The sequence below is a fragment of the Anomaloglossus baeobatrachus genome, unplaced genomic scaffold (assembly GCF_048569485.1).
Source record: "Anomaloglossus baeobatrachus isolate aAnoBae1 unplaced genomic scaffold, aAnoBae1.hap1 Scaffold_4638, whole genome shotgun sequence".
In the NCBI taxonomy this organism is placed as follows: Eukaryota; Metazoa; Chordata; class Amphibia; order Anura; family Aromobatidae; genus Anomaloglossus; species Anomaloglossus baeobatrachus.
Window position 1 is genome coordinate 1 of NW_027443979.1, and position 23310 is coordinate 23310.

Consider the following 23310-nt stretch of genomic DNA (forward strand, 5'->3'; position numbering starts at 1 on the left):
GTGGCACCCTGGCCTATGCCGGACACATCTTAGGGAGAGAGAGCGAGAGGGAGACAAACCCACGCCTACACAAGACATTTTGTCACCCAAGCCAACCCTTGAAAAGGCTGCTTTGCAGAGCCAAAACAAGAAGAATGGTGCGTTTTGCAGCCGCCGCCCACTGCAATGAATCTGAATAACTCCTCCTTTAGGGCGCAAGCAACTCCCCTCCCCCTTGCAGTCTTTCCAATTCACGATACAAAAAGACGGACAGGACAGGTTGCCTGACTTTCCGTCACTGCCACCCTTTGCCATCCTTACCCGTAGAAAGCCCTTTCATCATCCCCAAACCCTAATCTTTTCCCTTTCCTTCCCAGCCCCCAAACCCTGCCCTCTGTACCTTTCTCACCACCCGCTTCCCTTCTCCTGTCATCCCCCTACCACCCGGGAAAAAAAGAGATTGCCCCCTCCTTCCACTAGCCCACCCTCCCACCCAAAGAACAACTTCTTCTGCGCAGCTTGTTTTCTAGGCAGCAGCGCTATTGTGATGTCATCGGGGGGCATTGTGACAAGCCGCCAGTGTTCCGTCTCTTCATGTTGTGCACAGTTCAAACGGAAAATACATCAACAGGCAGACTACAGAAAAGCTTACTATCAAAGGTTAGAGGGGGGCTTTCTCAGAGGGCTTTTTACAGTTTTTCTATTCCCAATTAGCCGTTTAAGTGTACTTATTGAAAGTAGTAATTCTTTCATAGGCCGCCCTTTCTTAGTATTTGACGTTCCTTATATTGCGGTATGAGGCTTCGCAGTAGGTTGCAAACATTCATCACCCATGACTGTCCCCAATTGAGCTCAGAAGCTCAATGTCTATCATGACCTCTCTTTTAGAATGTCCAAGAGCAAGCAAACTATTCCTCCAGGAGAGGGCGCCAACAGACTACTAAAGAGATCATCATTACTCAAAGAAAACCCCAAAAACCAATGCATGATAGGAATAAACAGGTAACTTTCTTTGGAGTGGAAGCGGAGAGATCGCACCAGATGCCAATTCTAGATGTTATCACACCTGTGGTCACTGCAGCAGCAGGTGAATCCACTTTGTCCAAAAGGGATCTATTCCATTCAATTGCAAATGATCTAGATAAGACAGAGAACTGCAGCACGGGGACATAGCCGAGTTGGTCAGGTTGAGTGGTGATGAGTTTGCTATTTGGATGAATAAAGAAAGTCAAAAGTGTGAAAGATAAAAAACAAAAGGAGGAAGTGTGAAAAGTGAATGGGCCAAATTGAGGTGCATATGAAGACGTATGCTTTCTTCCAATTCATTAAATCGGGCTAATATGAATCAGGTGAATTGAGTTCTGCTTTTGGAAACTGGGTTAAGAAGGGGTGCACCGTTCCTGGAGGTACTGCAATACCAGGTCAATGCGTGGAGTGGACAGAGCAAGCTCTTTTTCCATCTCCCTGTTCTAAAAATCCATTTAATATATGGTCCCCAGATAGGGGACGTATCAGATATTAAACTGATAAGAACAGATACTACACTTGATCTTAGCCAAAAGGCCGAGAAGCGATAACCAGAATTGGTTTGGGCCTCGAGTGGCACCCTGGCCTATGCCGGACACATCTTAGGGAGAGAGAGCGAGAGGGAGACAAACCCACGCCTACACAAGACATTTTGTCACCCAAGCCAACCCTTGAAAAGGCTGCTTTGCAGAGCCAAAACAAGAAGAATGGTGCGTTTTGCAGCCGCCGCCCACTGCAATGAATCTGAATAACTCCTCCTTTAGGGCGCAAGCAACTCCCCTCCCCCTTGCAGTCTTTCCAATTCACGATACAAAAAGACGGACAGGACAGGTTGCCTGACTTTCCGTCACTGCCACCCTTTGCCATCCTTACCCGTAGAAAGCCCTTTCATCATCCCCAAACCCTAATCTTTTCCCTTTCCTTCCCAGCCCCCAAACCCTGCCCTCTGTACCTTTCTCACCACCCGCTTCCCTTCTCCTGTCATCCCCCTACCACCCGGGAAAAAAAGAGATTGCCCCCTCCTTCCACTAGCCCACCCTCCCACCCAAAGAACAACTTCTTCTGCGCAGCTTGTTTTCTAGGCAGCAGCGCTATTGTGATGTCATCGGGGGGCATTGTGACAAGCCGCCAGTGTTCCGTCTCTTCATGTTGTGCACAGTTCAAACGGAAAATACATCAACAGGCAGACTACAGAAAAGCTTACTATCAAAGGTTAGAGGGGGGCTTTCTCAGAGGGCTTTTTACAGTTTTTCTATTCCCAATTAGCCGTTTAACGTGTACTTATTGAAAGTAGTAATTCTTTCATAGGCCGCCCTTTCTTAGTATTTGACGTTCCTTATATTGCGGTATGAGGCTTCGCAGTAGGTTGCAAACATTCATCACCCATGACTGTCCCCAATTGAGCTCAGAAGCTCAATGTCTATCATGACCTCTCTTTTAGAATGTCCAAGAGCAAGCAAACTATTCCTCCAGGAGAGGGCGCCAACAGACTACTAAAGAGATCATCATTACTCAAAGAAAACCCCAAAAACCAATGCATGATAGGAATAAACAGGTAACTTTCTTTGGAGTGGAAGCGGAGAGATCGCACCAGATGCCAATTCTAGATGTTATCACACCTGTGGTCACTGCAGCAGCAGGTGAATCCACTTTGTCCAAAAGGGATCTATTCCATTCAATTGCAAATGATCTAGATAAGACAGAGAACTGCAGCACGGGGACATAGCCGAGTTGGTCAGGTTGAGTGGTGATGAGTTTGCTATTTGGATGAATAAAGAAAGTCAAAAGTGTGAAAGATAAAAAACAAAAGGAGGAAGTGTGAAAAGTGAATGGGCCAAATTGAGGTGCATATGAAGACGTATGCTTTCTTCCAATTCATTAAATCGGGCTAATATGAATCAGGTGAATTGAGTTCTGCTTTTGGAAACTGGGTTAAGAAGGGGTGCACCGTTCCTGGAGGTACTGCAATACCAGGTCAATGCGTGGAGTGGACAGAGCAAGCTCTTTTTCCATCTCCCTGTTCTAAAAATCCATTTAATATATGGTCCCCAGATAGGGGACGTATCAGATATTAAACTGATAAGAACAGATACTACACTTGATCTTAGCCAAAAGGCCGAGAAGCGATAACCAGAATTGGTTTGGGCCTCGAGTGGCACCCTGGCCTATGCCGGACACATCTTAGGGAGAGAGAGCGAGAGGGAGACAAACCCACGCCTACACAAGACATTTTGTCACCCAAGCCAACCCTTGAAAAGGCTGCTTTGCAGAGCCAAAACAAGAAGAATGGTGCGTTTTGCAGCCGCCGCCCACTGCAATGAATCTGAATAACTCCTCCTTTAGGGCGCAAGCAACTCCCCTCCCCCTTGCAGTCTTTCCAATTCACGATACAAAAAGACGGACAGGACAGGTTGCCTGACTTTCCGTCACTGCCACCCTTTGCCATCCTTACCCGTAGAAAGCCCTTTCATCATCCCCAAACCCTAATCTTTTCCCTTTCCTTCCCAGCCCCCAAACCCTGCCCTCTGTACCTTTCTCACCACCCGCTTCCCTTCTCCTGTCATCCCCCTACCACCCGGGAAAAAAAGAGATTGCCCCCTCCTTCCACTAGCCCACCCTCCCACCCAAAGAACAACTTCTTCTGCGCAGCTTGTTTTCTAGGCAGCAGCGCTATTGTGATGTCATCGGGGGGCATTGTGACAAGCCGCCAGTGTTCCGTCTCTTCATGTTGTGCACAGTTCAAACGGAAAATACATCAACAGGCAGACTACAGAAAAGCTTACTATCAAAGGTTAGAGGGGGGCTTTCTCAGAGGGCTTTTTACAGTTTTTCTATTCCCAATTAGCCGTTTAAGTGTACTTATTGAAAGTAGTAATTCTTTCATAGGCCGCCCTTTCTTAGTATTTGACGTTCCTTATATTGCGGTATGAGGCTTCGCAGTAGGTTGCAAACATTCATCACCCATGACTGTCCCCAATTGAGCTCAGAAGCTCAATGTCTATCATGACCTCTCTTTTAGAATGTCCAAGAGCAAGCAAACTATTCCTCCAGGAGAGGGCGCCAACAGACTACTAAAGAGATCATCATTACTCAAAGAAAACCCCAAAAACCAATGCATGATAGGAATAAACAGGTAACTTTCTTTGGAGTGGAAGCGGAGAGATCGCACCAGATGCCAATTCTAGATGTTATCACACCTGTGGTCACTGCAGCAGCAGGTGAATCCACTTTGTCCAAAAGGGATCTATTCCATTCAATTGCAAATGATCTAGATAAGACAGAGAACTGCAGCACGGGGACATAGCCGAGTTGGTCAGGTTGAGTGGTGATGAGTTTGCTATTTGGATGAATAAAGAAAGTCAAAAGTGTGAAAGATAAAAAACAAAAGGAGGAAGTGTGAAAAGTGAATGGGCCAAATTGAGGTGCATATGAAGACGTATGCTTTCTTCCAATTCATTAAATCGGGCTAATATGAATCAGGTGAATTGAGTTCTGCTTTTGGAAACTGGGTTAAGAAGGGGTGCACCGTTCCTGGAGGTACTGCAATACCAGGTCAATGCGTGGAGTGGACAGAGCAAGCTCTTTTTCCATCTCCCTGTTCTAAAAATCCATTTAATATATGGTCCCCAGATAGGGGACGTATCAGATATTAAACTGATAAGAACAGATACTACACTTGATCTTAGCCAAAAGGCCGAGAAGCGATAACCAGAATTGGTTTGGGCCTCGAGTGGCACCCTGGCCTATGCCGGACACATCTTAGGGAGAGAGAGCGAGAGGGAGACAAACCCACGCCTACACAAGACATTTTGTCACCCAAGCCAACCCTTGAAAAGGCTGCTTTGCAGAGCCAAAACAAGAAGAATGGTGCGTTTTGCAGCCGCCGCCCACTGCAATGAATCTGAATAACTCCTCCTTTAGGGCGCAAGCAACTCCCCTCCCCCTTGCAGTCTTTCCAATTCACGATACAAAAAGACGGACAGGACAGGTTGCCTGACTTTCCGTCACTGCCACCCTTTGCCATCCTTACCCGTAGAAAGCCCTTTCATCATCCCCAAACCCTAATCTTTTCCCTTTCCTTCCCAGCCCCCAAACCCTGCCCTCTGTACCTTTCTCACCACCCGCTTCCCTTCTCCTGTCATCCCCCTACCACCCGGGAAAAAAAGAGATTGCCCCCTCCTTCCACTAGCCCACCCTCCCACCCAAAGAACAACTTCTTCTGCGCAGCTTGTTTTCTAGGCAGCAGCGCTATTGTGATGTCATCGGGGGGCATTGTGACAAGCCGCCAGTGTTCCGTCTCTTCATGTTGTGCACAGTTCAAACGGAAAATACATCAACAGGCAGACTACAGAAAAGCTTACTATCAAAGGTTAGAGGGGGGCTTTCTCAGAGGGCTTTTTACAGTTTTTCTATTCCCAATTAGCCGTTTAAGTGTACTTATTGAAAGTAGTAATTCTTTCATAGGCCGCCCTTTCTTAGTATTTGACGTTCCTTATATTGCGGTATGAGGCTTCGCAGTAGGTTGCAAACATTCATCACCCATGACTGTCCCCAATTGAGCTCAGAAGCTCAATGTCTATCATGACCTCTCTTTTAGAATGTCCAAGAGCAAGCAAACTATTCCTCCAGGAGAGGGCGCCAACAGACTACTAAAGAGATCATCATTACTCAAAGAAAACCCCAAAAACCAATGCATGATAGGAATAAACAGGTAACTTTCTTTGGAGTGGAAGCGGAGAGATCGCACCAGATGCCAATTCTAGATGTTATCACACCTGTGGTCACTGCAGCAGCAGGTGAATCCACTTTGTCCAAAAGGGATCTATTCCATTCAATTGCAAATGATCTAGATAAGACAGAGAACTGCAGCACGGGGACATAGCCGAGTTGGTCAGGTTGAGTGGTGATGAGTTTGCTATTTGGATGAATAAAGAAAGTCAAAAGTGTGAAAGATAAAAAACAAAAGGAGGAAGTGTGAAAAGTGAATGGGCCAAATTGAGGTGCATATGAAGACGTATGCTTTCTTCCAATTCATTAAATCGGGCTAATATGAATCAGGTGAATTGAGTTCTGCTTTTGGAAACTGGGTTAAGAAGGGGTGCACCGTTCCTGGAGGTACTGCAATACCAGGTCAATGCGTGGAGTGGACAGAGCAAGCTCTTTTTCCATCTCCCTGTTCTAAAAATCCATTTAATATATGGTCCCCAGATAGGGGACGTATCAGATATTAAACTGATAAGAACAGATACTACACTTGATCTTAGCCAAAAGGCCGAGAAGCGATAACCAGAATTGGTTTGGGCCTCGAGTGGCACCCTGGCCTATGCCGGACACATCTTAGGGAGAGAGAGCGAGAGGGAGACAAACCCACGCCTACACAAGACATTTTGTCACCCAAGCCAACCCTTGAAAAGGCTGCTTTGCAGAGCCAAAACAAGAAGAATGGTGCGTTTTGCAGCCGCCGCCCACTGCAATGAATCTGAATAACTCCTCCTTTAGGGCGCAAGCAACTCCCCTCCCCCTTGCAGTCTTTCCAATTCACGATACAAAAAGACGGACAGGACAGGTTGCCTGACTTTCCGTCACTGCCACCCTTTGCCATCCTTACCCGTAGAAAGCCCTTTCATCATCCCCAAACCCTAATCTTTTCCCTTTCCTTCCCAGCCCCCAAACCCTGCCCTCTGTACCTTTCTCACCACCCGCTTCCCTTCTCCTGTCATCCCCCTACCACCCGGGAAAAAAAGAGATTGCCCCCTCCTTCCACTAGCCCACCCTCCCACCCAAAGAACAACTTCTTCTGCGCAGCTTGTTTTCTAGGCAGCAGCGCTATTGTGATGTCATCGGGGGGCATTGTGACAAGCCGCCAGTGTTCCGTCTCTTCATGTTGTGCACAGTTCAAACGGAAAATACATCAACAGGCAGACTACAGAAAAGCTTACTATCAAAGGTTAGAGGGGGGCTTTCTCAGAGGGCTTTTTACAGTTTTTCTATTCCCAATTAGCCGTTTAAGTGTACTTATTGAAAGTAGTAATTCTTTCATAGGCCGCCCTTTCTTAGTATTTGACGTTCCTTATATTGCGGTATGAGGCTTCGCAGTAGGTTGCAAACATTCATCACCCATGACTGTCCCCAATTGAGCTCAGAAGCTCAATGTCTATCATGACCTCTCTTTTAGAATGTCCAAGAGCAAGCAAACTATTCCTCCAGGAGAGGGCGCCAACAGACTACTAAAGAGATCATCATTACTCAAAGAAAACCCCAAAAACCAATGCATGATAGGAATAAACAGGTAACTTTCTTTGGAGTGGAAGCGGAGAGATCGCACCAGATGCCAATTCTAGATGTTATCACACCTGTGGTCACTGCAGCAGCAGGTGAATCCACTTTGTCCAAAAGGGATCTATTCCATTCAATTGCAAATGATCTAGATAAGACAGAGAACTGCAGCACGGGGACATAGCCGAGTTGGTCAGGTTGAGTGGTGATGAGTTTGCTATTTGGATGAATAAAGAAAGTCAAAAGTGTGAAAGATAAAAAACAAAAGGAGGAAGTGTGAAAAGTGAATGGGCCAAATTGAGGTGCATATGAAGACGTATGCTTTCTTCCAATTCATTAAATCGGGCTAATATGAATCAGGTGAATTGAGTTCTGCTTTTGGAAACTGGGTTAAGAAGGGGTGCACCGTTCCTGGAGGTACTGCAATACCAGGTCAATGCGTGGAGTGGACAGAGCAAGCTCTTTTTCCATCTCCCTGTTCTAAAAATCCATTTAATATATGGTCCCCAGATAGGGGACGTATCAGATATTAAACTGATAAGAACAGATACTACACTTGATCTTAGCCAAAAGGCCGAGAAGCGATAACCAGAATTGGTTTGGGCCTCGAGTGGCACCCTGGCCTATGCCGGACACATCTTAGGGAGAGAGAGCGAGAGGGAGACAAACCCACGCCTACACAAGACATTTTGTCACCCAAGCCAACCCTTGAAAAGGCTGCTTTGCAGAGCCAAAACAAGAAGAATGGTGCGTTTTGCAGCCGCCGCCCACTGCAATGAATCTGAATAACTCCTCCTTTAGGGCGCAAGCAACTCCCCTCCCCCTTGCAGTCTTTCCAATTCACGATACAAAAAGACGGACAGGACAGGTTGCCTGACTTTCCGTCACTGCCACCCTTTGCCATCCTTACCCGTAGAAAGCCCTTTCATCATCCCCAAACCCTAATCTTTTCCCTTTCCTTCCCAGCCCCCAAACCCTGCCCTCTGTACCTTTCTCACCACCCGCTTCCCTTCTCCTGTCATCCCCCTACCACCCGGGAAAAAAAGAGATTGCCCCCTCCTTCCACTAGCCCACCCTCCCACCCAAAGAACAACTTCTTCTGCGCAGCTTGTTTTCTAGGCAGCAGCGCTATTGTGATGTCATCGGGGGGCATTGTGACAAGCCGCCAGTGTTCCGTCTCTTCATGTTGTGCACAGTTCAAACGGAAAATACATCAACAGGCAGACTACAGAAAAGCTTACTATCAAAGGTTAGAGGGGGGCTTTCTCAGAGGGCTTTTTACAGTTTTTCTATTCCCAATTAGCCGTTTAAGTGTACTTATTGAAAGTAGTAATTCTTTCATAGGCCGCCCTTTCTTAGTATTTGACGTTCCTTATATTGCGGTATGAGGCTTCGCAGTAGGTTGCAAACATTCATCACCCATGACTGTCCCCAATTGAGCTCAGAAGCTCAATGTCTATCATGACCTCTCTTTTAGAATGTCCAAGAGCAAGCAAACTATTCCTCCAGGAGAGGGCGCCAACAGACTACTAAAGAGATCATCATTACTCAAAGAAAACCCCAAAAACCAATGCATGATAGGAATAAACAGGTAACTTTCTTTGGAGTGGAAGCGGAGAGATCGCACCAGATGCCAATTCTAGATGTTATCACACCTGTGGTCACTGCAGCAGCAGGTGAATCCACTTTGTCCAAAAGGGATCTATTCCATTCAATTGCAAATGATCTAGATAAGACAGAGAACTGCAGCACGGGGACATAGCCGAGTTGGTCAGGTTGAGTGGTGATGAGTTTGCTATTTGGATGAATAAAGAAAGTCAAAAGTGTGAAAGATAAAAAACAAAAGGAGGAAGTGTGAAAAGTGAATGGGCCAAATTGAGGTGCATATGAAGACGTATGCTTTCTTCCAATTCATTAAATCGGGCTAATATGAATCAGGTGAATTGAGTTCTGCTTTTGGAAACTGGGTTAAGAAGGGGTGCACCGTTCCTGGAGGTACTGCAATACCAGGTCAATGCGTGGAGTGGACAGAGCAAGCTCTTTTTCCATCTCCCTGTTCTAAAAATCCATTTAATATATGGTCCCCAGATAGGGGACGTATCAGATATTAAACTGATAAGAACAGATACTACACTTGATCTTAGCCAAAAGGCCGAGAAGCGATAACCAGAATTGGTTTGGGCCTCGAGTGGCACCCTGGCCTATGCCGGACACATCTTAGGGAGAGAGAGCGAGAGGGAGACAAACCCACGCCTACACAAGACATTTTGTCACCCAAGCCAACCCTTGAAAAGGCTGCTTTGCAGAGCCAAAACAAGAAGAATGGTGCGTTTTGCAGCCGCCGCCCCCCACTGCAATGAATCTGAATAACTCCTCCTTTAGGGCGCAAGCAACTCCCCTCCCCCTTGCAGTCTTTCCAATTCACGATACAAAAAGACGGACAGGACAGGTTGCCTGACTTTCCGTCACTGCCACCCTTTGCCATCCTTACCCGTAGAAAGCCCTTTCATCATCCCCAAACCCTAATCTTTTCCCTTTCCTTCCCAGCCCCCAAACCCTGCCCTCTGTACCTTTCTCACCACCCGCTTCCCTTCTCCTGTCATCCCCCTACCACCCGGGAAAAAAAGAGATTGCCCCCTCCTTCCACTAGCCCACCCTCCCACCCAAAGAACAACTTCTTCTGCGCAGCTTGTTTTCTAGGCAGCAGCGCTATTGTGATGTCATCGGGGGGCATTGTGACAAGCCGCCAGTGTTCCGTCTCTTCATGTTGTGCACAGTTCAAACGGAAAATACATCAACAGGCAGACTACAGAAAAGCTTACTATCAAAGGTTAGAGGGGGGCTTTCTCAGAGGGCTTTTTACAGTTTTTCTATTCCCAATTAGCCGTTTAAGTGTACTTATTGAAAGTAGTAATTCTTTCATAGGCCGCCCTTTCTTAGTATTTGACGTTCCTTATATTGCGGTATGAGGCTTCGCAGTAGGTTGCAAACATTCATCACCCATGACTGTCCCCAATTGAGCTCAGAAGCTCAATGTCTATCATGACCTCTCTTTTAGAATGTCCAAGAGCAAGCAAACTATTCCTCCAGGAGAGGGCGCCAACAGACTACTAAAGAGATCATCATTACTCAAAGAAAACCCCAAAAACCAATGCATGATAGGAATAAACAGGTAACTTTCTTTGGAGTGGAAGCGGAGAGATCGCACCAGATGCCAATTCTAGATGTTATCACACCTGTGGTCACTGCAGCAGCAGGTGAATCCACTTTGTCCAAAAGGGATCTATTCCATTCAATTGCAAATGATCTAGATAAGACAGAGAACTGCAGCACGGGGACATAGCCGAGTTGGTCAGGTTGAGTGGTGATGAGTTTGCTATTTGGATGAATAAAGAAAGTCAAAAGTGTGAAAGATAAAAAACAAAAGGAGGAAGTGTGAAAAGTGAATGGGCCAAATTGAGGTGCATATGAAGACGTATGCTTTCTTCCAATTCATTAAATCGGGCTAATATGAATCAGGTGAATTGAGTTCTGCTTTTGGAAACTGGGTTAAGAAGGGGTGCACCGTTCCTGGAGGTACTGCAATACCAGGTCAATGCGTGGAGTGGACAGAGCAAGCTCTTTTTCCATCTCCCTGTTCTAAAAATCCATTTAATATATGGTCCCCAGATAGGGGACGTATCAGATATTAAACTGATAAGAACAGATACTACACTTGATCTTAGCCAAAAGGCCGAGAAGCGATAACCAGAATTGGTTTGGGCCTCGAGTGGCACCCTGGCCTATGCCGGACACATCTTAGGGAGAGAGAGCGAGAGGGAGACAAACCCACGCCTACACAAGACATTTTGTCACCCAAGCCAACCCTTGAAAAGGCTGCTTTGCAGAGCCAAAACAAGAAGAATGGTGCGTTTTGCAGCCGCCGCCCCCCACTGCAATGAATCTGAATAACTCCTCCTTTAGGGCGCAAGCAACTCCCCTCCCCCTTGCAGTCTTTCCAATTCACGATACAAAAAGACGGACAGGACAGGTTGCCTGACTTTCCGTCACTGCCACCCTTTGCCATCCTTACCCGTAGAAAGCCCTTTCATCATCCCCAAACCCTAATCTTTTCCCTTTCCTTCCCAGCCCCCAAACCCTGCCCTCTGTACCTTTCTCACCACCCGCTTCCCTTCTCCTGTCATCCCCCTACCACCCGGGAAAAAAAGAGATTGCCCCCTCCTTCCACTAGCCCACCCTCCCACCCAAAGAACAACTTCTTCTGCGCAGCTTGTTTTCTAGGCAGCAGCGCTATTGTGATGTCATCGGGGGGCATTGTGACAAGCCGCCAGTGTTCCGTCTCTTCATGTTGTGCACAGTTCAAACGGAAAATACATCAACAGGCAGACTACAGAAAAGCTTACTATCAAAGGTTAGAGGGGGGCTTTCTCAGAGGGCTTTTTACAGTTTTTCTATTCCCAATTAGCCGTTTAAGTGTACTTATTGAAAGTAGTAATTCTTTCATAGGCCGCCCTTTCTTAGTATTTGACGTTCCTTATATTGCGGTATGAGGCTTCGCAGTAGGTTGCAAACATTCATCACCCATGACTGTCCCCAATTGAGCTCAGAAGCTCAATGTCTATCATGACCTCTCTTTTAGAATGTCCAAGAGCAAGCAAACTATTCCTCCAGGAGAGGGCGCCAACAGACTACTAAAGAGATCATCATTACTCAAAGAAAACCCCAAAAACCAATGCATGATAGGAATAAACAGGTAACTTTCTTTGGAGTGGAAGCGGAGAGATCGCACCAGATGCCAATTCTAGATGTTATCACACCTGTGGTCACTGCAGCAGCAGGTGAATCCACTTTGTCCAAAAGGGATCTATTCCATTCAATTGCAAATGATCTAGATAAGACAGAGAACTGCAGCACGGGGACATAGCCGAGTTGGTCAGGTTGAGTGGTGATGAGTTTGCTATTTGGATGAATAAAGAAAGTCAAAAGTGTGAAAGATAAAAAACAAAAGGAGGAAGTGTGAAAAGTGAATGGGCCAAATTGAGGTGCATATGAAGACGTATGCTTTCTTCCAATTCATTAAATCGGGCTAATATGAATCAGGTGAATTGAGTTCTGCTTTTGGAAACTGGGTTAAGAAGGGGTGCACCGTTCCTGGAGGTACTGCAATACCAGGTCAATGCGTGGAGTGGACAGAGCAAGCTCTTTTTCCATCTCCCTGTTCTAAAAATCCATTTAATATATGGTCCCCAGATAGGGGACGTATCAGATATTAAACTGATAAGAACAGATACTACACTTGATCTTAGCCAAAAGGCCGAGAAGCGATAACCAGAATTGGTTTGGGCCTCGAGTGGCACCCTGGCCTATGCCGGACACATCTTAGGGAGAGAGAGCGAGAGGGAGACAAACCCACGCCTACACAAGACATTTTGTCACCCAAGCCAACCCTTGAAAAGGCTGCTTTGCAGAGCCAAAACAAGAAGAATGGTGCGTTTTGCAGCCGCCGCCCCCCACTGCAATGAATCTGAATAACTCCTCCTTTAGGGCGCAAGCAACTCCCCTCCCCCTTGCAGTCTTTCCAATTCACGATACAAAAAGACGGACAGGACAGGTTGCCTGACTTTCCGTCACTGCCACCCTTTGCCATCCTTACCCGTAGAAAGCCCTTTCATCATCCCCAAACCCTAATCTTTTCCCTTTCCTTCCCAGCCCCCAAACCCTGCCCTCTGTACCTTTCTCACCACCCGCTTCCCTTCTCCTGTCATCCCCCTACCACCCGGGAAAAAAAGAGATTGCCCCCTCCTTCCACTAGCCCACCCTCCCACCCAAAGAACAACTTCTTCTGCGCAGCTTGTTTTCTAGGCAGCAGCGCTATTGTGATGTCATCGGGGGGCATTGTGACAAGCCGCCAGTGTTCCGTCTCTTCATGTTGTGCACAGTTCAAACGGAAAATACATCAACAGGCAGACTACAGAAAAGCTTACTATCAAAGGTTAGAGGGGGGCTTTCTCAGAGGGCTTTTTACAGTTTTTCTATTCCCAATTAGCCGTTTAAGTGTACTTATTGAAAGTAGTAATTCTTTCATAGGCCGCCCTTTCTTAGTATTTGACGTTCCTTATATTGCGGTATGAGGCTTCGCAGTAGGTTGCAAACATTCATCACCCATGACTGTCCCCAATTGAGCTCAGAAGCTCAATGTCTATCATGACCTCTCTTTTAGAATGTCCAAGAGCAAGCAAACTATTCCTCCAGGAGAGGGCGCCAACAGACTACTAAAGAGATCATCATTACTCAAAGAAAACCCCAAAAACCAATGCATGATAGGAATAAACAGGTAACTTTCTTTGGAGTGGAAGCGGAGAGATCGCACCAGATGCCAATTCTAGATGTTATCACACCTGTGGTCACTGCAGCAGCAGGTGAATCCACTTTGTCCAAAAGGGATCTATTCCATTCAATTGCAAATGATCTAGATAAGACAGAGAACTGCAGCACGGGGACATAGCCGAGTTGGTCAGGTTGAGTGGTGATGAGTTTGCTATTTGGATGAATAAAGAAAGTCAAAAGTGTGAAAGATAAAAAACAAAAGGAGGAAGTGTGAAAAGTGAATGGGCCAAATTGAGGTGCATATGAAGACGTATGCTTTCTTCCAATTCATTAAATCGGGCTAATATGAATCAGGTGAATTGAGTTCTGCTTTTGGAAACTGGGTTAAGAAGGGGTGCACCGTTCCTGGAGGTACTGCAATACCAGGTCAATGCGTGGAGTGGACAGAGCAAGCTCTTTTTCCATCTCCCTGTTCTAAAAATCCATTTAATATATGGTCCCCAGATAGGGGACGTATCAGATATTAAACTGATAAGAACAGATACTACACTTGATCTTAGCCAAAAGGCCGAGAAGCGATAACCAGAATTGGTTTGGGCCTCGAGTGGCACCCTGGCCTATGCCGGACACATCTTAGGGAGAGAGAGCGAGAGGGAGACAAACCCACGCCTGCACAAGACATTTTGTCACCCAAGCCAACCCTTGAAAAGGCTGCTTTGCAGAGCCAAAACAAGAAGAATGGTGCGTTTTGCAGCCGCCGCCCCCCACTGCAATGAATCTGAATAACTCCTCCTTTAGGGCGCAAGCAACTCCCCTCCCCCTTGCAGTCTTTCCAATTCACGATACAAAAAGACGGACAGGACAGGTTGCCTGACTTTCCGTCACTGCCACCCTTTGCCATCCTTACCCGTAGAAAGCCCTTTCATCATCCCCAAACCCTAATCTTTTCCCTTTCCTTCCCAGCCCCCAAACCCTGCCCTCTGTACCTTTCTCACCACCCGCTTCCCTTCTCCTGTCATCCCCCTACCACCCGGGAAAAAAAGAGATTGCCCCCTCCTTCCACTAGCCCACCCTCCCACCCAAAGAACAACTTCTTCTGCGCAGCTTGTTTTCTAGGCAGCAGCGCTATTGTGATGTCATCGGGGGGCATTGTGACAAGCCGCCAGTGTTCCGTCTCTTCATGTTGTGCACAGTTCAAACGGAAAATACATCAACAGGCAGACTACAGAAAAGCTTACTATCAAAGGTTAGAGGGGGGCTTTCTCAGAGGGCTTTTTACAGTTTTTCTATTCCCAATTAGCCGTTTAAGTGTACTTATTGAAAGTAGTAATTCTTTCATAGGCCGCCCTTTCTTAGTATTTGACGTTCCTTATATTGCGGTATGAGGCTTCGCAGTAGGTTGCAAACATTCATCACCCATGACTGTCCCCAATTGAGCTCAGAAGCTCAATGTCTATCATGACCTCTCTTTTAGAATGTCCAAGAGCAAGCAAACTATTCCTCCAGGAGAGGGCGCCAACAGACTACTAAAGAGATCATCATTACTCAAAGAAAACCCCAAAAACCAATGCATGATAGGAATAAACAGGTAACTTTCTTTGGAGTGGAAGCGGAGAGATCGCACCAGATGCCAATTCTAGATGTTATCACACCTGTGGTCACTGCAGCAGCAGGTGAATCCACTTTGTCCAAAAGGGATCTATTCCATTCAATTGCAAATGATCTAGATAAGACAGAGAACTGCAGCACGGGGACATAGCCGAGTTGGTCAGGTTGAGTGGTGATGAGTTTGCTATTTGGATGAATAAAGAAAGTCAAAAGTGTGAAAGATAAAAAACAAAAGGAGGAAGTGTGAAAAGTGAATGGGCCAAATTGAGGTGCATATGAAGACGTATGCTTTCTTCCAATTCATTAAATCGGGCTAATATGAATCAGGTGAATTGAGTTCTGCTTTTGGAAACTGGGTTAAGAAGGGGTGCACCGTTCCTGGAGGTACTGCAATACCAGGTCAATGCGTGGAGTGGACAGAGCAAGCTCTTTTTCCATCTCCCTGTTCTAAAAATCCATTTAATATATGGTCCCCAGATAGGGGACGTATCAGATATTAAACTGATAAGAACAGATGAGATTTCATCCGCAAATTTCAGAAAACGGTCATCGGCCACCACACAAAAGCGCAGTGCCGCAGGTGATCGCCTCCCGAGCCCAGGAACCACCAGCCATAAGGGGACGTAAGCACCAAAAGGCGCAACAATCCCCGAGGCCGGCGGTTGTGCAAGCCCGGGCCCCTCCCAGCCAAGACCAAGGCAAACCCAATGAAGGGACTACACTTGATCTTAGCCAAAAGGCCGAGAAGCGATAACCAGAATTGGTTTGGGCCTCGAGTGGCACCCTGGCCTATGCCGGACACATCTTAGGGAGAGAGAGCGAGAGGGAGACAAACCCACGCCTACACAAGACATTTTGTCACCCAAGCCAACCCTTGAAAAGGCTGCTTTGCAGAGCCAAAACAAGAAGAATGGTGCGTTTTGCAGCCGCCGCCCCCCACTGCAATGAATCTGAATAACTCCTCCTTTAGGGCGCAAGCAACTCCCCTCCCCCTTGCAGTCTTTCCAATTCACGATACAAAAAGACGGACAGGACAGGTTGCCTGACTTTCCGTCACTGCCACCCTTTGCCATCCTTACCCGTAGAAAGCCCTTTCATCATCCCCAAACCCTAATCTTTTCCCTTTCCTTCCCAGCCCCCAAACCCTGCCCTCTGTACCTTTCTCACCACCCGCTTCCCTTCTCCTGTCATCCCCCTACCACCCGGGAAAAAAAGAGATTGCCCCCTCCTTCCACTAGCCCACCCTCCCACCCAAAGAACAACTTCTTCTGCGCAGCTTGTTTTCTAGGCAGCAGCGCTATTGTGATGTCATCGGGGGGCATTGTGACAAGCCGCCAGTGTTCCGTCTCTTCATGTTGTGCACAGTTCAAACGGAAAATACATCAACAGGCAGACTACAGAAAAGCTTACTATCAAAGGTTAGAGGGGGGCTTTCTCAGAGGGCTTTTTACAGTTTTTCTATTCCCAATTAGCCGTTTAAGTGTACTTATTGAAAGTAGTAATTCTTTCATAGGCCGCCCTTTCTTAGTATTTGACGTTCCTTATATTGCGGTATGAGGCTTCGCAGTAGGTTGCAAACATTCATCACCCATGACTGTCCCCAATTGAGCTCAGAAGCTCAATGTCTATCATGACCTCTCTTTTAGAATGTCCAAGAGCAAGCAAACTATTCCTCCAGGAGAGGGCGCCAACAGACTACTAAAGAGATCATCATTACTCAAAGAAAACCCCAAAAACCAATGCATGATAGGAATAAACAGGTAACTTTCTTTGGAGTGGAAGCGGAGAGATCGCACCAGATGCCAATTCTAGATGTTATCACACCTGTGGTCACTGCAGCAGCAGGTGAATCCACTTTGTCCAAAAGGGATCTATTCCATTCAATTGCAAATGATCTAGATAAGACAGAGAACTGCAGCACGGGGACATAGCCGAGTTGGTCAGGTTGAGTGGTGATGAGTTTGCTATTTGGATGAATAAAGAAAGTCAAAAGTGTGAAAGATAAAAAACAAAAGGAGGAAGTGTGAAAAGTGAATGGGCCAAATTGAGGTGCATATGAAGACGTATGCTTTCTTCCAATTCATTAAATCGGGCTAATATGAATCAGGTGAATTGAGTTCTGCTTTTGGAAACTGGGTTAAGAAGGGGTGCACCGTTCCTGGAGGTACTGCAATACCAGGTCAATGCGTGGAGTGGACAGAGCAAGCTCTTTTTCCATCTCCCTGTTCTAAAAATCCATTTAATATATGGTCCCCAGATAGGGGACGTATCAGATATTAAACTGATAAGAACAGATACTACACTTGATCTTAGCCAAAAGGCCGAGAAGCGATAACCAGAATTGGTTTGGGCCTCGAGTGGCACCCTGGCCTATGCCGGACACATCTTAGGGAGAGAGAGCGAGAGGGAGACAAACCCACGCCTACACAAGACATTTTGTCACCCAAGCCAACCCTTGAAAAGGCTGCTTTGCAGAGCCAAAACAAGAAGAATGGTGCGTTTTGCAGCCGCCGCCCACTGCAATGAATCTGAATAACTCCTCCTTTAGGGCGCAAGCAACTCCCCTCCCCCTTGCAGTCTTTCCAATTCACGATACAAAAAGACGGACAGGACAGGTTGCCTGACTTTCCGTCACTGCCACCCTTTGCCATCCTTACCCGTAGAAAGCCCTTTCATCATCCCCAAACCCTAATCTTTTCCCTTTCCTTCCCAGCCCCCAAACCCTGCCCTCTGTACCTTTCTCACCACCCGCTTCCCTTCTCCTGTCATCCCCCTACCACCCGGGAAAAAAAGAGATTGCCCCCTCCTTCCACTAGCCCACCCTCCCACCCAAAGAACAACTTCTTCTGCGCAGCTTGTTTTCTAGGCAGCAGCGCTATTGTGATGTCATCGGGGGGCATTGTGACAAGCCGCCAGTGTTCCGTCTCTTCATGTTGTGCACAGTTCAAACGGAAAATACATCAACAGGCAGACTACAGAAAAGCTTACTATCAAAGGTTAGAGGGGGGCTTTCTCAGAGGGCTTTTTACAGTTTTTCTATTCCCAATTAGCCGTTTAAGTGTACTTATTGAAAGTAGTAATTCTTTCATAGGCCGCCCTTTCTTAGTATTTGACGTTCCTTATATTGCGGTATGAGGCTTCGCAGTAGGTTGCAAACATTCATCACCCATGACTGTCCCCAATTGAGCTCAGAAGCTCAATGTCTATCATGACCTCTCTTTTAGAATGTCCAAGAGCAAGCAAACTATTCCTCCAGGAGAGGGCGCCAACAGACTACTAAAGAGATCATCATTACTCAAAGAAAACCCCAAAAACCAATGCATGATAGGAATAAACAGGTAACTTTCTTTGGAGTGGAAGCGGAGAGATCGCACCAGATGCCAATTCTAGATGTTATCACACCTGTGGTCACTGCAGCTGCAGGTGAATCCACTTTGTCCAAAAGGGATCTATTCCATTCAATTGCAAATGATCTAGATAAGACAGAGAACTGCAGCACGGGGACATAGCCGAGTTGGTCAGGTTGAGTGGGTGATGAGTTTGCTATTTGGATGAATAAAGAAAGTCAAAAGTGTGAAAGATAAAAAACAAAAGGAGGAAGTGTGAAAAGTGAATGGGCCAAATTGAGGTGCATATGAAGACGTATGCTTTCTTCCAATTCATTAAATCGGGCTAATATGAATCAGGTGAATTGAGTTCTGCTTTTGGAAACTGGGTTAAGAAGGGGTGCACCGTTCCTGGAGGTACTGCAATACCAGGTCAATGCGTGGAGTGGACAGAGCAAGCTCTTTTTCCATCTCCCTGTTCTAAAAATCCATTTAATATATGGTCCCCAGATAGGGGACGTATCAGATATTAAACTGATAAGAACAGATACTACACTTGATCTTAGCCAAAAGGCCGAGAAGCGATAACCAGAATTGGTTTGGGCCTCGAGTGGCACCCTGGCCTATGCCGGACACATCTTAGGGAGAGAGAGCGAGAGGGAGACAAACCCACGCCTACACAAGACATTTTGTCACCCAAGCCAACCCTTGAAAAGGCTGCTTTGCAGAGCCAAAACAAGAAGAATGGTGCGTTTTGCAGCCGCCGCCCACTGCAATGAATCTGAATAACTCCTCCTTTAGGGCGCAAGCAACTCCCCTCCCCCTTGCAGTCTTTCCAATTCACGATACAAAAAGACGGACAGGACAGGTTGCCTGACTTTCCGTCACTGCCACCCTTTGCCATCCTTACCCGTAGAAAGCCCTTTCATCATCCCCAAACCCTAATCTTTTCCCTTTCCTTCCCAGCCCCCAAACCCTGCCCTCTGTACCTTTCTCACCACCCGCTTCCCTTCTCCTGTCATCCCCCTACCACCCGGGAAAAAAAGAGATTGCCCCCTCCTTCCACTAGCCCACCCTCCCACCCAAAGAACAACTTCTTCTGCGCAGCTTGTTTTCTAGGCAGCAGCGCTATTGTGATGTCATCGGGGGGCATTGTGACAAGCCGCCAGTGTTCCGTCTCTTCATGTTGTGCACAGTTCAAACGGAAAATACATCAACAGGCAGACTACAGAAAAGCTTACTATCAAAGGTTAGAGGGGGGCTTTCTCAGAGGGCTTTTTACAGTTTTTCTATTCCCAATTAGCCGTTTAAGTGTACTTATTGAAAGTAGTAATTCTTTCATAGGCCGCCCTTTCTTAGTATTTGACGTTCCTTATATTGCGGTATGAGGCTTCGCAGTAGGTTGCAAACATTCATCACCCATGACTGTCCCCAATTGAGCTCAGAAGCTCAATGTCTATCATGACCTCTCTTTTAGAATGTCCAAGAGCAAGCAAACTATTCCTCCAGGAGAGGGCGCCAACAGACTACTAAAGAGATCATCATTACTCAAAGAAAACCCCAAAAACCAATGCATGATAGGAATAAACAGGTAACTTTCTTTGGAGTGGAAGCGGAGAGATCGCACCAGATGCCAATTCTAGATGTTATCACACCTGTGGTCACTGCAGCAGCAGGTGAATCCACTTTGTCCAAAAGGGATCTATTCCATTCAATTGCAAATGATCTAGATAAGACAGAGAACTGCAGCACGGGGACATAGCCGAGTTGGTCAGGTTGAGTGGTGATGAGTTTGCTATTTGGATGAATAAAGAAAGTCAAAAGTGTGAAAGATAAAAAACAAAAGGAGGAAGTGTGAAAAGTGAATGGGCCAAATTGAGGTGCATATGAAGACGTATGCTTTCTTCCAATTCATTAAATCGGGCTAATATGAATCAGGTGAATTGAGTTCTGCTTTTGGAAACTGGGTTAAGAAGGGGTGCACCGTTCCTGGAGGTACTGCAATACCAGGTCAATGCGTGGAGTGGACAGAGCAAGCTCTTTTTCCATCTCCCTGTTCTAAAAATCCATTTAATATATGGTCCCCAGATAGGGGACGTATCAGATATTAAACTGATAAGAACAGATACTACACTTGATCTTAGCCAAAAGGCCGAGAAGCGATAACCAGAATTGGTTTGGGCCTCGAGTGGCACCCTGGCCTATGCCGGACACATCTTAGGGAGAGAGAGCGAGAGGGAGACAAACCCACGCCTACACAAGACATTTTGTCACCCAAGCCAACCCTTGAAAAGGCTGCTTTGCAGAGCCAAAACAAAACAAGAAGAATGGTGCGTTTTGCAGCCGCCGCCCCCCACTGCAATGAATCTGAATAACTCCTCCTTTAGGGCGCAAGCAACTCCCCTCCCCCTTGCAGTCTTTCCAATTCACGATACAAAAAGACGGACAGGACAGGTTGCCTGACTTTCCGTCACTGCCACCCTTTGCCATCCTTACCCGTAGAAAGCCCTTTCATCATCCCCAAACCCTAATCTTTTCCCTTTCCTTCCCAGCCCCCAAACCCTGCCCTCTGTACCTTTCTCACCACCCGCTTCCCTTCTCCTGTCATCCCCCTACCACCCGGGAAAAAAAGAGATTGCCCCCTCCTTCCACTAGCCCACCCTCCCACCCAAAGAACAACTTCTTCTGCGCAGCTTGTTTTCTAGGCAGCAGCGCTATTGTGATGTCATCGGGGGGCATTGTGACAAGCCGCCAGTGTTCCGTCTCTTCATGTTGTGCACAGTTCAAACGGAAAATACATCAACAGGCAGACTACAGAAAAGCTTACTATCAAAGGTTAGAGGGGGGCTTTCTCAGAGGGCTTTTTACAGTTTTTCTATTCCCAATTAGCCGTTTAAGTGTACTTATTGAAAGTAGTAATTCTTTCATAGGCCGCCCTTTCTTAGTATTTGACGTTCCTTATATTGCGGTATGAGGCTTCGCAGTAGGTTGCAAACATTCATCACCCATGACTGTCCCCAATTGAGCTCAGAAGCTCAATGTCTATCATGACCTCTCTTTTAGAATGTCCAAGAGCAAGCAAACTATTCCTCCAGGAGAGGGCGCCAACAGACTACTAAAGAGATCATCATTACTCAAAGAAAACCCCAAAAACCAATGCATGATAGGAATAAACAGGTAACTTTCTTTGGAGTGGAAGCGGAGAGATCGCACCAGATGCCAATTCTAGATGTTATCACACCTGTGGTCACTGCAGCAGCAGGTGAATCCACTTTGTCCAAAAGGGATCTATTCCATTCAATTGCAAATGATCTAGATAAGACAGAGAACTGCAGCACGGGGACATAGCCGAGTTGGTCAGGTTGAGTGGTGATGAGTTTGCTATTTGGATGAATAAAGAAAGTCAAAAGTGTGAAAGATAAAAAACAAAAGGAGGAAGTGTGAAAAGTGAATGGGCCAAATTGAGGTGCATATGAAGACGTATGCTTTCTTCCAATTCATTAAATCGGGCTAATATGAATCAGGTGAATTGAGTTCTGCTTTTGGAAACTGGGTTAAGAAGGGGTGCACCGTTCCTGGAGGTACTGCAATACCAGGTCAATGCGTGGAGTGGACAGAGCAAGCTCTTTTTCCATCTCCCTGTTCTAAAAATCCATTTAATATATGGTCCCCAGATAGGGGACGTATCAGATATTAAACTGATAAGAACAGATACTACACTTGATCTTAGCCAAAAGGCCGAGAAGCGATAACCAGAATTGGTTTGGGCCTCGAGTGGCACCCTGGCCTATGCCGGACACATCTTAGGGAGAGAGAGCGAGAGGGAGACAAACCCACGCCTACACAAGACATTTTGTCACCCAAGCCAACCCTTGAAAAGGCTGCTTTGCAGAGCCAAAACAAGAAGAATGGTGCGTTTTGCAGCCGCCGCCCACTGCAATGAATCTGAATAACTCCTCCTTTAGGGCGCAAGCAACTCCCCTCCCCCTTGCAGTCTTTCCAATTCACGATACAAAAAGACGGACAGGACAGGTTGCCTGACTTTCCGTCACTGCCACCCTTTGCCATCCTTACCCGTAGAAAGCCCTTTCATCATCCCCAAACCCTAATCTTTTCCCTTTCCTTCCCAGCCCCCAAACCCTGCCCTCTGTACCTTTCTCACCACCCGCTTCCCTTCTCCTGTCATCCCCCTACCACCCGGGAAAAAAAGAGATTGCCCCCTCCTTCCACTAGCCCACCCTCCCACCCAAAGAACAACTTCTTCTGCGCAGCTTGTTTTCTAGGCAGCAGCGCTATTGTGATGTCATCGGGGGGCATTGTGACAAGCCGCCAGTGTTCCGTCTCTTCATGTTGTGCACAGTTCAAACGGAAAATACATCAACAGGCAGACTACAGAAAAGCTTACTATCAAAGGTTAGAGGGGGGCTTTCTCAGAGGGCTTTTTACAGTTTTTCTATTCCCAATTAGCCGTTTAAGTGTACTTATTGAAAGTAGTAATTCTTTCATAGGCCGCCCTTTCTTAGTATTTGACGTTCCTTATATTGCGGTATGAGGCTTCGCAGTAGGTTGCAAACATTCATCACCCATGACTGTCCCCAATTGAGCTCAGAAGCTCAATGTCTATCATGACCTCTCTTTTAGAATGTCCAAGAGCAAGCAAACTATTCCTCCAGGAGAGGGCGCCAACAGACTACTAAAGAGATCATCATTACTCAAAGAAAACCCCAAAAACCAATGCATGATAGGAATAAACAGGTAACTTTCTTTG

The 23310-nt window shown here is 46.6% G+C and overlaps 14 non-coding genes across 14 annotated transcripts; all 14 read right to left on the reverse strand.

Moving 5' to 3' along the window:
* Nucleotides 1-1363: 1363 nt before the first annotated feature.
* LOC142280907 (U2 spliceosomal RNA) lies at nt 1364-1554 on the reverse strand. The gene has a single exon (XR_012743084.1). It is a non-coding gene; the product is annotated as a U2 spliceosomal RNA (small nuclear RNA).
* A 1388-nt stretch (nt 1555-2942) lies between these two features.
* On the reverse strand, nt 2943-3133 carry LOC142280918 (U2 spliceosomal RNA). Its single transcript, XR_012743095.1, has one exon. It is a non-coding gene; the product is annotated as a U2 spliceosomal RNA (small nuclear RNA).
* Nucleotides 3134-4520: 1387 nt separating this feature from the next.
* LOC142280924 (U2 spliceosomal RNA) lies at nt 4521-4711 on the reverse strand. Its single transcript, XR_012743100.1, has one exon. It is a non-coding gene; the product is annotated as a U2 spliceosomal RNA (small nuclear RNA).
* A 1387-nt stretch (nt 4712-6098) lies between these two features.
* Nucleotides 6099-6289, reverse strand: LOC142280925 (U2 spliceosomal RNA). The gene has a single exon (XR_012743101.1). It is a non-coding gene; the product is annotated as a U2 spliceosomal RNA (small nuclear RNA).
* Nucleotides 6290-7676: 1387 nt separating this feature from the next.
* LOC142280926 (U2 spliceosomal RNA) lies at nt 7677-7867 on the reverse strand. The gene has a single exon (XR_012743102.1). It is a non-coding gene; the product is annotated as a U2 spliceosomal RNA (small nuclear RNA).
* A 1387-nt stretch (nt 7868-9254) lies between these two features.
* LOC142280908 (U2 spliceosomal RNA) lies at nt 9255-9445 on the reverse strand. Its single transcript, XR_012743085.1, has one exon. It is a non-coding gene; the product is annotated as a U2 spliceosomal RNA (small nuclear RNA).
* A 1390-nt stretch (nt 9446-10835) lies between these two features.
* Nucleotides 10836-11026, reverse strand: LOC142280909 (U2 spliceosomal RNA). The gene has a single exon (XR_012743086.1). It is a non-coding gene; the product is annotated as a U2 spliceosomal RNA (small nuclear RNA).
* A 1390-nt stretch (nt 11027-12416) lies between these two features.
* On the reverse strand, nt 12417-12607 carry LOC142280910 (U2 spliceosomal RNA). Its single transcript, XR_012743087.1, has one exon. It is a non-coding gene; the product is annotated as a U2 spliceosomal RNA (small nuclear RNA).
* Nucleotides 12608-13997: 1390 nt separating this feature from the next.
* Nucleotides 13998-14188, reverse strand: LOC142280911 (U2 spliceosomal RNA). Its single transcript, XR_012743088.1, has one exon. It is a non-coding gene; the product is annotated as a U2 spliceosomal RNA (small nuclear RNA).
* Nucleotides 14189-15578: 1390 nt separating this feature from the next.
* LOC142280923 (U2 spliceosomal RNA) lies at nt 15579-15763 on the reverse strand. Its single transcript, XR_012743099.1, has one exon. It is a non-coding gene; the product is annotated as a U2 spliceosomal RNA (small nuclear RNA).
* A 1595-nt stretch (nt 15764-17358) lies between these two features.
* Nucleotides 17359-17549, reverse strand: LOC142280912 (U2 spliceosomal RNA). The gene has a single exon (XR_012743089.1). It is a non-coding gene; the product is annotated as a U2 spliceosomal RNA (small nuclear RNA).
* Nucleotides 17550-18937: 1388 nt separating this feature from the next.
* On the reverse strand, nt 18938-19128 carry LOC142280913 (U2 spliceosomal RNA). Its single transcript, XR_012743090.1, has one exon. It is a non-coding gene; the product is annotated as a U2 spliceosomal RNA (small nuclear RNA).
* A 1387-nt stretch (nt 19129-20515) lies between these two features.
* Nucleotides 20516-20706, reverse strand: LOC142280914 (U2 spliceosomal RNA). Its single transcript, XR_012743091.1, has one exon. It is a non-coding gene; the product is annotated as a U2 spliceosomal RNA (small nuclear RNA).
* Nucleotides 20707-22101: 1395 nt separating this feature from the next.
* LOC142280915 (U2 spliceosomal RNA) lies at nt 22102-22292 on the reverse strand. The gene has a single exon (XR_012743092.1). It is a non-coding gene; the product is annotated as a U2 spliceosomal RNA (small nuclear RNA).
* Nucleotides 22293-23310: the final 1018 nt, after the last annotated feature.